The following is a 13,340-nucleotide window of genomic DNA, read 5'->3' on the forward strand; positions in this document are numbered from 1 at the left end:
TGCAACACCATCAAAATAATTCAAGTCATAATCCTCACCACTCCCAGAATTATCTCATTCATGTCATAAAATTCATTCTGTGAAACTTCAGAAGTGACACAATAAATCTGATTAGACAAAAGTTACAATATACTGTGGCCATGATATATAACACAGGGCTACGTTTAGTCCGTGTCTTTTTTTCATTTATAGTTGCCAAGGGGGGGAAAATTGGCCTTATTATACTGATGAGGTTTTCCCTCCAATTTTTACATTTTTTTCAAAAAAGCTTACAAAACTGCCCATTTCACAAAGATGGTAGGCATTTTTATTTATTCAGCACTTGACTTGCTGAGAATATTGTTTATATTGTAAGGACTGTTCTGCTTTTCTAGAGCTTTCTTTAACTTTAGCTCGTCTAATTTTCTCCATAATTCTTCACGTTCCAATTCCTTCTTTTTCTCTCTCTGTCTTTCAGCTTTGTATGAGCTAGTAAGGTCATCAAAAAGCTTGCCATTCATTTCCATTAGCGTTTTCAGCACGTTATATACCAGTGCTTCAATCATCGGGTTCCAGTGTTTGGAGATTTTTGTACAAACTGCCAAACACAATTGGCAGAATTTTGTCTATGTTCTCCTCAGTCAAACTAAGAATATACTCATTATTCCAGAAGTACAATGCCCCTTCTGCAACCTGAAAATGAGAACTGGACACACACTTGGATATTTGTTTAAAAAGTGGCTCTTCAATTTTTTGGAACTGTGTTGGTTCAATGACATCTAAGATTTCTTCAATTTCTCCTAAAAACATCACCTCTTTCTGACTGCATGTTTTTGGCCAAAATTTTAGCAATCCTCTGATCACTGGTTCTGTTAATGTTGTATCTTTTTCCAGGAACTGTACAACACAATAGGCTAGCTGAACATGAAACAAAGCTAATCCTTTTGCAGTACGCATAGGAATAAGAACCTCCATTAGAAACTGTTTATGTTCTGCTTTCAGTGGCAATGCAAAGCCATTGATAATACTTCCTAATATTTCTAGGAGTTCAGCAACACCATTGAAATGTTCTGTTTCATATATAAACCTGAGGAAAATGCTATTAATTTGTTTTCTGATGAATGCTCTTAATCCAAGAAATTTCCCATAAATTCGATGTAGAACAGTTTTCAGAAAGTCACGTTCTCCGGGATCTTCACTATCAAAAAGCTCCAGGAGCTGCTGTACAAACTTCTGATCAATATATCTCTTTGCAATGCTAGGCTGGAAATCAGGACTCTCCAAAAACCTCAAGAAGAATTCATACACCAATTGAATATGAGGCCAAGAGGCCTCAAGTGTGGGCTCATCTTCTTCTGGGTCAAAATCTGGGTTATCACTTGGAGGAAGGGTCCGGATGATGTTAGCACTAATCATTTTTACTATATCAGAATACGCTGATTCAACAATTACACCACGATTAGTTGAAACATACTCAACCAGTTCATTTACTGTTGCTCTTTTAATTTCTTTGCTCTTCAAGTCTGAGACAGAGTCCATGAAATCAAACAGTATGCAACACTGCTGCAACTTCTGACAGAAGAGCTCTTGATGTTCATTTGATGTGGCATAGCACGCTCTCAGCAGAAAAGGAGAGACAAAAAGCTTCACACTATTCTTCATTCATATTGTGTTAAATGCACTCATTCTCATGCATTGTTTTATAGAATCAATCACTGTTGGACCAATGTTCATAGCAGGATTATTGACCATCACAAGAACATGGAAATAGCTCAAATTTTCCAACTGCAGCTGAATGGGTTGAGAAATTGTGGTACATTCACACAATGGAATACTATGCAGCACTCAGCAGCAACTCCCTTTTAAAAAATATTATGTAATTTACAAGAGGCTGGAGAGCATTATGATGAGTGAACTAACACAGTCTCAAAAGGACAAATATTGCATAAAATCATTATTGTAAAAACAGAAGGATAATTAGTATTGTACCTCAAGGCTTGAATTTATTCTTCAGTTCCTTCAGCTTAAGAAATGCAGAGAGAGTTTGTCCCATTTGCTTTTCCAACTCTAGCTCATTGCACATCTCATTAAAACTCTTTGCTTTGTCTTCCCATGCTGTCCTTTGAAATCCTTTGTTCAGCTCCTTCACTTCGTGATTTCTTCCCCTTGCTTTGGCTTCTTGGTGCCCTAGTGAAATATTCAGTCTCTTCTGACACCCATCTTGGTCTTCTCTTCTTCCTCTGTCATAGAAAAATGATCAAGAATTCATGAAATATTGTGTGACATGGATTAATCTAGAACATATTATGCTGAATGACAAAAAGCAGACACAAAAGACAATTATAGTATGCTATGAAAAGCTAAAGAAAGGTTTAAAGACAGAAATTTAACCTATCAGAGATGGGAAGGAAGAGAGAGGGGAATTAAAAATTAATCAATAGTGAAGGGAAAGGCAATATACAATAAAGACTTGATTCTCAATCAAACTAATTGTGGTCAAGTCAGAATCAATTCATAGCTGACCCTTCAGCAGGTTTTTGGAGGCTGTGAATTGCACTGGTGGAGATTTCCCATATTTCTTTTGTGGAGTGGCTGGTGGATTTGAACTGGTCTTTGGATTGTTAGAGCAACTCTACTCATTAGACTACTAGAGTTCAAGTTGTTGCTTAGATGCTGAAATTAATTCACTATATTAGTCAATGAAATTAATTCACTATATTAGTCAATAGCGATTAATGTTATAAAGCTAAATATTTAGAAATGATTTTAGGAAAAATCAATATTATTTGTAAACCTTCACTCAAAATTATTGAAAATATAATAAAAAAACAAGCAAATCATGATGATAAGGGATGCATTTAATTCACAAGCATAAGGACAATTCTTCAACACTTCTTTATACTTCTCTACAGGAGAATTGATGCCTTTGAGCTGTGGTTATGGAGAACAGTATTGAATATACTATGGACTGCTTAGAGAACAAAGAAGTTCATCTTACAGAGGGTAAAACGAGGCTGCTCCTTGGAGGCAAGAACTCTGAAGCTTCATCTCACATACTTTGGACATGTTGCAAGGAGGGACCAGTCCTTGGAGGAGGATGTCATGCTTGGGAGGGTGGAATGACAGCACAAGAGAGGAAGATCCTCAATGAGATGGATTGATTCAGTGGCTGGGATAATTGGGGTAGGTGTGTCAGAGACAATAAGGTTGGCACATGATAGAGCAGAGTTCAGAGCTGTTGTACATAGGGTCACTATGAGTCACAAGCAACTCAATGGCACATAACAACAACTACTATAACAACATCACAAAACAAACAAAAACCCCAAAACCCATTGCCACTGAATATTTCCTGGTTCATAGTAACCCTGTAATCGTTTTCCATGGCTATAGATCTTTACATGAGGAGTTTGCCCATCTTTCTCTCAAGGAGCAGCTGGTGGACTCAAACTGTCAACCCTTTGTAGTGTGTTGCACTGCAAGCCAAAAGGTCAGGATAGTTTTTTTAGAATCTAGACTCCTGAGTCCTAACCTGCTGCTCTGAAACAGGACATCTCATGACCCATCCTTAAAATGATTTGGGAACTATAAACCACAGCATCCAAAAACCACATTTATGACAGAGTAAAACCTCATTACAAATGATCCCACATCTGTGAGGGAGCACTGGTGGCCTATTAGTAAGAAGCTGTGCTACAATCCCAAAACATGGTTCGGATCCACCAGCTGCTCCACAGTTTATTTATCTTTCCTCCTGTGTGATTTATTGTCTCTGAAAACCTGCTGGAGGATCAACTATGGCAAACAACAATAACAGCACTGGTAAGATTTGTATGTAGTAGGCAGGCATTCCATGTTTTGAAAGAAGTTTTGCATGCTTTGAAAAAAGTTTTGACCTTATATTTTGTAAACAAAAAGTCATCTTATTAGCTTGTGCAGGGACTGCAAACTCATTTTTACTAGTATTATTTATTTTTTGACAAAGGAAAACCTTGCACAATAGTTTGAAAAACAATATTGGATAAGTGAGTCAATTTATAATATAGAATGTACCCATCTTGGTAACGACCCTGAACTCCACTCATTCTGTAGTCTCTAAAACTCTTTCAGGCAACAAACAATATTACTTTCTTAATAATAATAAGCCATTGTTTGCCTTCATCACTCTCATACTCTCTTGAATGTAAGCTGCAATTTTTCAGAAACCATGTTGTTATTATTATTAAGTGCCATCAAGTCTAGTATGACTCACAGCGACCCTATGAGCAAAAGATCTGAACCCTGTTCTATCCTGTGCCATCCTCACACTTTCTGACACACAAGAGCCCATTGCGGCAGTCACCACACCAATCCACCTGGTTGTGGGGCTTCCTCTCTTTCACTGACAGTCCATCATTCCCAGCATCATGCCCCTCTCCAAAGCCCCTCCTAGCAACATGCCCGAAGTATGTGAGGTGAAACCTCATCATTTTTGCCTCCAAAGAGCACTCTGGCTACATCCTTTCCAAGACATATCTGTTTGTTCCCTTGGCCGTGCATGGGATGTTCAGGGCTCTTTTCCAACACCAATACCACAGCTCAAAAGTGTCAATTCTTTTTCTGTCACCCTAATTCATTGTCCAGCTCTCAGATGCATAGCAAGTGATTGGAAAGATTATGACCTGAATCAGACACACTTTAGTCCTCAAACTGAAATCATTACTCCTCAATAATTTGGAGAGGTCCCTGATTGAAGATTTTCCCAGTGCACTGCATCTCCTTATTTCCTGACTGCTGGTACCAAGGATGTTAATTGTGGATCCAAGGAAGATGACGTTGTTGACAGTTTCAATCTCCTCTCCATCCATCATGACGTTGCCTATAGATCCAATGATAAGAATAATTGGTTTGGGTTTTTTTTTAAATTTTTTTTACATACTGAAGGCTGCATTCTTTGATGTTCTTCAATGATTGCTTCAACTTCTACTCACTTTCAGCAAGCAAGGTTGTGTCATCTGCACAACATAGGTTATAGATGAGTCTCCCTTCAATCTTGATGTCCCATTCCTCTTTATAGAGTTCAGCTTCTCAAATAATTTGCTCAGCAGACAGATTAAATAGGTATGGAGAGAGAATACAACCCTGACACACTCCCTTCCTGATTTTAAACCATGAATTAACAGCATACCAGTTGACATATTTTAACAATAGACTCCACCCTGTATGCGCTCACCGAGTTGTGCCAAGAAATCTAGAGGACAACCACCTGGTCAACTAATTGGAAGAGATTAATATTTGTTCCCATTCCAAAAAAAGGTGTACCAACAGAGTGTGGAAATTATCAAACAGTATCACTAATATTACATGCAAGCAAGATCCTGCTGAAAATTATCCAAAAATTACTGAAACAGCACATCAACAGAAAACTGCCAGTTATACAGGCTATACTTAGAGGAGGCCATGGTACTAGGGATATTATAGTTAGTGTCAAGTGGATCTTGAAAGGCCACCTGGGAGATGGGCAACATTCCATGCTTGCTGCACCTTCTGGAAGACATGCCAATCTGCCTGGTGTAAGACAGCAATGGCCAATCAGGAAAGAGCACGACCATCAATCACATCTTGCTTAACCGTCAGCAATGACATAATTCACCTAAAGGGACTGAATGACTCCATATTTGGGAACTAACAAAAGGCACCCAATCAATGTCCTCCACGGAAAGTTGACCACCAAGCTGACCACCCTATTCCCCAATCCCTGCCTATAAAACTTGGCCTGTAATTTCCTCATTTGTGACTCTGCTGCCTGATCCTGCCTTTCTCTGGCCTCTGACAGCAAACCCGCTCTGAGAGCTGCTAATAAACTCCTTTGTTTCACTTCACCTGGTCCTCTGCACCTTTTTACCTTACAGATCTTGGCTGAAAGCAGAGAGTAAGAGGAATGTCTGTATTTTATAAACTATGCAAAGGCAATTAATTGTGTGGATCACAACAAACTGTGGCTAACTCTAAGAATGGCAATACCAGAACACTTGATCATGCTTATGCAAAATCTATACTTGGTATAGCACTGGTATGTCAGTTTGCTATCCTGAGATAACTTGGGTGGCTGTGATACTGAACACTGTGCCACTGCTGTGTCAAATGTCATAATGGTTACCTATGGTGGACAGTGTTTGGTGGGGCTCCCAAATTAAGACAGGTTTAGAAGCAGGATTGGCATCCACTTCCTAAAAACACATGCCTTTGGAAACTCTATGAACGTTAGAGAAATGATGATAGTTATAGAACAGGGTTCAGATCTTTTGCTCATAGGGTCACTATGAGTTATACTTGGCTCAACAGCACTTAACAACAACAAGCAACAACATATGTGGACCAGGAGGCAGTTCTCAAAACAGAGCAAGGAAACTGCAAGGTTCAAAATCAGGAAAGGTGCACACCAGGGGTGTATCCTATCTCCATATATTTTCTTTTTCTCTTTTATTTATTAGGAGAGCAATTTATTTTCAAAGGAATAGAACGGTCTATTTGTGAAGAAACATTAATGTTCTTGAACAAATTATGCTGAGGTAACATAATTCCTACATAAATACCATCAATAGCTTAGTAATGTTCTTTCCATTAAGACAATGGATATCTCATAGATAAAACTGTGTCATTAGAGAGTTTCAGAATTTTTGGCTTTTCAAAAATAGAGGAGAACTGAATTTAATGTTTCCCCCCTCTTTATTTCTTGCAGTTCTTCTTTTTTTAAAAAACTTTAACTGGTTTATAAAGTTTGCATACATTGTCTCTCACACTGGATACTGTGCATCTCCCAACAACCCCCCATCAAGCCACATGACCCCATGGTAACCACCCATCATCACCCCTATGATGCCCCCTTCCCCCACTTATATCCTCATACATGTTTTACTAGTTATTTATTTCTACAGTAATGGTCTTACACAGTATTTGTCCTTATAAGACTGAATAAATTCACTTAGCATAATACTCTCCAGTCTCTCCCAAGTTACGTAGTGATTTACAAAATCATTGCTTCTGTGTACTGTGTAGTATTCCATAGTGTGACATAACCTTTTCAATTTATATGCAGAATAGGTCATGTGGGAGGCTAGGCTCTATGAGGAGGAATGTGGACTGATGGACTGAAGGAAGACTCCTCAACAACCTGTTATGCAGATGACACACCCTGCTTGCTGAAACAGGATGACCTGAAGCATTTGCTGCAGAAGGTCAAGGTCTGCAACCTTCAATACGGATTGAGGCTCAACATCAAGAAAACAAAGATTTTCACCACTAGGGCAACTGGCAGCATCATGATAGGTGATTAAGAGATTGAGATTGTTAACAGCTGCGTGGCTCCACAATCAACATTCTTGGTACCAGCAGCCAGGAAATCAAAAGATGGATTGCATTGGGAAAATCTGCTGTCAGAGACCTCTCCAGAATACTGCTGCAATGGGCTCTTTTTTTTTTTATGTTTACTTGTGTTTTATTGACTATGCAAAGGCATTCAACTGTATGGATCATAATGAAGTATGAATAACATTGAAAAGAATGAGAATTCCAGGGTGCTTAACTAAAATTACTCATGGGAACATGAATGTGGAAATGGTCATCCAAACAGAACAAAGGGATATTATTATTGTTAGATGTCTTCAACTATGACCCCATGAAAAATGGACCTGAATCTTGCCCTATGCTATGTCATCCTCATCATCTCTAATACACTTGAGCCCATTATTACAGTACTGTCAATCCATCTTAATCACAGTCTTCCTCCGTTTTGCTGACCCTCCACCCTTTGAAGGATAATGTTCTTCTTCAAGGATCAGAGCCTCTTAACAAATACCCCAAATATGTGATATGTACCTTCACCATCCTTGCCTTCCAAGAGTACTCTTTCCCTAAGACATAATTGTTCTTTTGGCAGTTTAGGGGATATTCAGTACTCTTCTGTCATTCTTAATGTCCAATTTACTGTTCAAATCACTGTCCAACTTTCAGACGCATAACAAGTAATTGTAAAGACTGTGGCTGGAATCAAATAGACCCCAGTCTCTAAAATGACCTCATGCAATGGGTTCTTGTGTATTAAGAAGCGTGAGGATGGCACAGGATAAAACAGGGTTCAGATCTTTAGTTCATAGGGTCACTATGAGTCATACTCAATTTGATGGCACTTAACAATAGTAACAACTTTTTTAATGTTAAGAATAAGGATTTAAAAAAAAAAGAATAAGGATTTCTTTGCCATATTTCTCACTTAACAGTGAACATGTTCTGATTGGAAAGATATATTTTTTTATTTTGACAGCTAGGATATAATCAGCCAAGAGTCTTAATTCTATGGCAAATAACACTAGGATTGTGTACATGGGAGTAGATTCCAACTCATGTGACAGAGTAGAACTGACTCATAGCATTTCTTCGGACAACAATTAAAGAAGGCTGAAGAAGTATCAACACCTTTGAATTGTGGTGTTGCTGAAGTACATGGAATATCCAAAGACTGCCAAAAGCAGTGGAAAAAATCTGACTCTGAAGGTGTGTAACCAGGGAGCTTCTTAGGAGAAAGGATGGTGAGATAGATTTTGTCTTGTTTGTATACATTGAACATTTTATAGGAGGAACTACACTTTTGAGTAGTAACATGTTTGAAAAAGTAGAAGGTCCCCAAAGGAGAGGAAGACCCTCAACGAGATGGACTGGCACAGTGACACAGTGACTAGAATTATGGAGATGGTGCAAGACTGGCTGGCTTTTGTTCTGTTGTATATGGTGTTGCTATGTGTGAAAGCCGACTGTTGTTGTGTACCATAGAGTCAGAATCGACCCATAGCTGACATTCCAGAGGGTTTTCAGAGGCAGTTAATCGCTTGGAGATGATTGCCTATCCTCCCACAGAGCAGCTGGTGACCTCGAACCTCATGACTTCTGGATTGCAGTGCAGCTTCTTGCCACTAGGCCACTAGAGCTCCCTAAGAGCAGACTAGATTCTGAATAATAATAATAATAGTTATTATTATTATATTAATATTTGTGGACCAATTGGCCAGCACCATGCTAGATGAAGAAGAGATTAAGGTTGTTAGCAATTGTAGCTTGCTTGGCTCCACTGTCAACACTCTTGGCACCAGCAGACAGGAAATCAAAAGATGTATTGCACTGGGAAAATCTGTTGTCAGGACCTCTCCAGAGTGCTAAAAAGAAATGATGTCAGTCTAAAGACTAAGGTGCACCTGATCAAGGCCAGGGTCTTCACAATTACTTGTTATCTATCAGAGAGCTGGACAATGACTAAGGATGGTCTCTGAGTTGTGGCACTGGAACAGAATCTTGAACATACCATGAGCTGCCAAGAAAACAAATAGGTCTGTCTTGGAGATGGTGAAACCAAGTTTCTCCTCGGAGGCTAGGATTTTGAAGCTCTGTCTCACATGTTTTGGATATGTGGCGAGGAGGGACTGATCCTTAGAGAAGGACATCATGCTCAGAAGGGTGGAGGAACAGCGCAGGAGAAGAGGCCCCAAGATGAGATGGATTGATACAGTGACTGGGGCAATGGGGGTAGTCGGAGTCAGTGAGACTGGCTCAGGACAGGGCAGGCTTCAGAGCTATTATACATAGGGTCGCTATGAGTCGCAGGCGATTTGATGGCACGTAACAACAACAACAACATTAACAGCTAATAATAATAACAATCTTTACGGAAACTGATCATCAGGCCATTCTCCCAATAAACTTCTTTCAGTTAGTAAATAAATTATTAAACTATCAAGCTTCCTTCCTTAGATCCAGGTGTTGTCAGGCGACAGTGGAGACACTAAGACTCAGAGTGACCCTGTGAACACAGGTCAGGACCTTTATCCTATTCTTTGCCTTATTCACAATCTCCTCCAATCTTGAGCCCATAATTACCGTCACTGTACATACACATCCATCTGTTTGAGGATCGTCCTCTCTTTCTCTGACAATCTAGAGCTAATATAATTTGTTGTTCTCCTTTCATGAGAAAGTGAAGGGGTGGTGGAGTAAGGTTCATTTTGTTAACGTCACAATTTAACCCAGTGACAATTCTAACCTGCTTGGTTGTTTTTATAGTAATAGCTGTGCTGTTCTAACAGCTTTTTAAAATAAATTTTTTTTTTACAAACTTTAATTATTTTAACTCTCTTTCCCTAATAGGAAGGGAGATTCACTCATTTGCCACTTCTAATAAACAAAACTAAACAAGCTGTTAGTTTAGGATCTAAACTCTCCGTTAATACTAGTTAAAAAACAGCACCACCAAAATACAACACCTGAAATACACAGAGGCTCTGTTGAAGTTTCTAAATAAAATGGTACATTATAAAGTAATTTCATCAGTCAATCTAAAACCAAACATAGTTCAAAAAAATCTACACTTTTCAACTAACTGTGTCCTATTTTTCTTTTCACTGACCTTTTACGTCGCCCCCACGTACCTGAGTATTGAAAGAGATGGGAGCAGGCACTACTGTGCCCTTAACAAGCTTTTCTAGCCTGTGGGACAATAAGAGAGACGGATAAGGATTGCGCAGACGCCTGCGGCTCCCCCGCCCAAGCCCCACGGGGGCGGGGCCTGCCCCTCTGTCCCCGCCCCTCGCGCGCCAGGTTCTCCAAGCCCCGCCCACGTTTATTTCGCCACAATCCCGGCAGGCTCAGCGGCCAGCCGAGTCACGTGAGGGTGGGCGTTGGAGCTGGGGTTTGTTGGCTTCGTCTCTATGGTTATCAGTAATTGGGGCTTTTGACTGGGAAGCGGCTCGAGCGGCAGCTGGGACGGGTGAGTCCTGGAGAATGGCGAGTGGGAGGAGACAGGCGTTTCGGGGAAAACAATTTTAAGGACCTGACCTCCAGAGCCAGTTTTTCTCTGCTGATGTTCGGCGACTTTTCAAGTCCCGCAGGATAGCGGTCTGTTCGATGCGCTCCGCTTTAGGGGCTGAGTCGAGTCCTCGGTCTTGTCGGCTGAGCAGCCTTCGCTTTTCTTCACCTCACCCAGTTCTCCCTAGCCATGTCGCGTGCCCAATCCACAGGGTTCGCTTGGGGACCGACCAGCCTCTCTTCTCTGGGATCAGGAGACAGGCAGCCTTGCTGAATACCCGGGGACGTAGTTCTTGGGGAGCCCCACCTTTATGGAGATTTGTGGTTGGCACTGGAAGTCGGTGGGAAAGTTTACAGTTGGAGCGCTGATGGGGAGAGGAAGGTTAGTCTTGGAAATTTGGGACCTAGAGGAGCAATACAAAGTGCAGACGTCTCGGACTCTCCGGCGCCTTCCTGCCTGTCTCCCTCAAGTTTATTTTCATCATCGTATTCCAACCGTAGTGTTTTGAGAACAAGCCTTGTGCTAATGTGTGTGAATATTGGAAGGAGAGTTTGACTTGCCCTCTCGGGAATCCTACTCATGATTCTGTAGAACACAGTAGAGCTCTCTCATAGCATTTCCAAGGCAGCAGTCTTTTCAGAAGCTTCTCCGCCTTTCTACCTCGGACTCCTTCCTGATAGATCCAAACTGTCTACCAGTCCCACTGAGCGAATTAACTTACAAGTTAACTTACAATACCTGGACCCCACTCCCACCACGCCCGTTTTCAATGTCACCTTTGAGTCATTGACTATGACTAATAGCACCTCTGTGAACAACCAATCTGAACCCTGTTCTATCCTGTGCCATCCTCATCTTGAGCCCATTGTGACAGTTACTGTGTTAGTCTATCTTATTGAAAGTTTTCATCTCTTGCACTGACGTTCCACCTTTCCAAACTCAATGTCTTTTTTCTAAGGTCTGGTCCCTCTTAAAAACATGTGAGATAGTTTTACCAAACTTTCCTCTAAGGAGCACCTTGGTTGCATTTTCTCCAAGACGTAGTTGTTTGTTCTTTTGGCAGTTCATGGGATATTTAGTATTCTCCAACACCACAACTCAAAGGCATCAGTTCTTCTGTCATCCCTTTACTATAGGTATTTGTATCACTCATTGCCATCATTTGGAGCCTTCTTAATAACTATTCCTCCCCCTCCATTGAGATTCCTAGCATGCAAATTGGATAGGAAGAGAGATTATTCATCTTTCTCCTGCGGAGGTGGTTTTTGTTAAGTACCAGTGGGAACCGATCCATAGCTGACTCTCCAGTGGGTTTTCAGAGGCAGTTAATCGCACTAGTGGAGATTGCCCACCCTTCTCCTCTGGAGCAGCTGGTGAATTCAAAACACGTGCATTTGGTACTGCAGCACGGTTTCTTTCTCTAGGCCAGCAGAACTCCCTGGTAAATTTGAACCTCCCAAGTTTTGTAGCTAAAGAACAGGACTAAAATGCTTTGCTCTTCCTTTGATACCCGAGAATACTAATTTTATTCTTGCTCTTTTAAAAATAGATGTTTCTTTCACACTTTGTCTGTTGCTGATAAAATGAAAAGTTTGGAGGTAAGAGCTATAGGAGAGTTATAAGTTTTCCTTGAAACATACAACAGATTAAGCAAATGTTGGCATCTTGAAATGGTGGTGTTGGCTATGATAGATGAGCTGTCTTTCTGTGTTAATAAAGACAAGTAAAGAACTAATTGAATATTGCATTATGGTCACTTTTTTTAGAACTCACTGCCACTAATCTGTGAGAAGGTGACTGGCTTTCAGCTATTCCTTGTCCTCACCTTTATTAGGTCTAGGGATCTCTGGTAGTGTAGTCCATAAGGGCTTGCACTACTAACCTGAGGGCCTTGTCTCTTGTGGTTTGCATTCACCAGGGTAGGTGAAAGTCTCCTCCCCTATGATTTATAGTCTCCGAAAACCACTGGAAGGTCAGCTGTGGGTCAGTTCTGGCTTGACAGTGAATGAGTTGGGTCAAATCTTCCATTATTTGAAAAGAAAAAAGTAATTATTAAAGCTGCTAAACCATATTTTACCACTTTTTAATCTTTAAGGTTAGTTTTATGTCTTCAGCAGTTTTAAAATGGCTATAATACTTGCTGAACATTTAGCTTTTATTGCCCTGCCCCCATATAGAGTTGTTTAATACATCCCTTTTAAAATGAAAAATAGAAGGTTTTTTCAAAAGCCCAGTTTGCCTGTGTCTCTTACCTAATCACTGTTGTTACGTGCTGGTGTGTTGACTATGACTCATAGGAACTCTGTGAACAAGAGATTAGAACCTTGCTCTGTCCTGCTCCATCCTCACAATCCCATTGCTCAAGCCCGTTGTCATAGACACTGTCAATACATCTTGAGAGTCATCCTCTTTCTCTAACCCTTTACTTAAAACTTTTTTTATAGTCAAAAGTAGCCTGCTTTTTTTAAATTATTTTTTTTTAAATTATCATTAAATTTTATTCGTTTTGATGAACATTTACAGAGATTTT

The 13,340-nt window shown here is 40.2% G+C and overlaps 1 pseudogene across 1 annotated transcript; it reads right to left on the reverse strand.

The window, feature by feature from the left end:
- Nucleotides 1–311: 311 nt before the first annotated feature.
- Nucleotides 312–1,583, reverse strand: LOC102868362 (annotated as a pseudogene). Its single transcript, XR_438887.1, has one exon. The product of XR_438887.1 is annotated as a protein phosphatase 2, regulatory subunit B', alpha pseudogene (transcript).
- Nucleotides 1,584–13,340: the final 11,757 nt, after the last annotated feature.

The sequence above is a fragment of the Elephantulus edwardii genome, unplaced genomic scaffold (assembly GCF_000299155.1).
Source record: "Elephantulus edwardii isolate Elephantulus edwardi_28Jun2011 unplaced genomic scaffold, EleEdw1.0 scaffold00058, whole genome shotgun sequence".
NCBI lineage: Eukaryota > Metazoa > Chordata > Mammalia > Macroscelidea > Macroscelididae > Elephantulus > Elephantulus edwardii.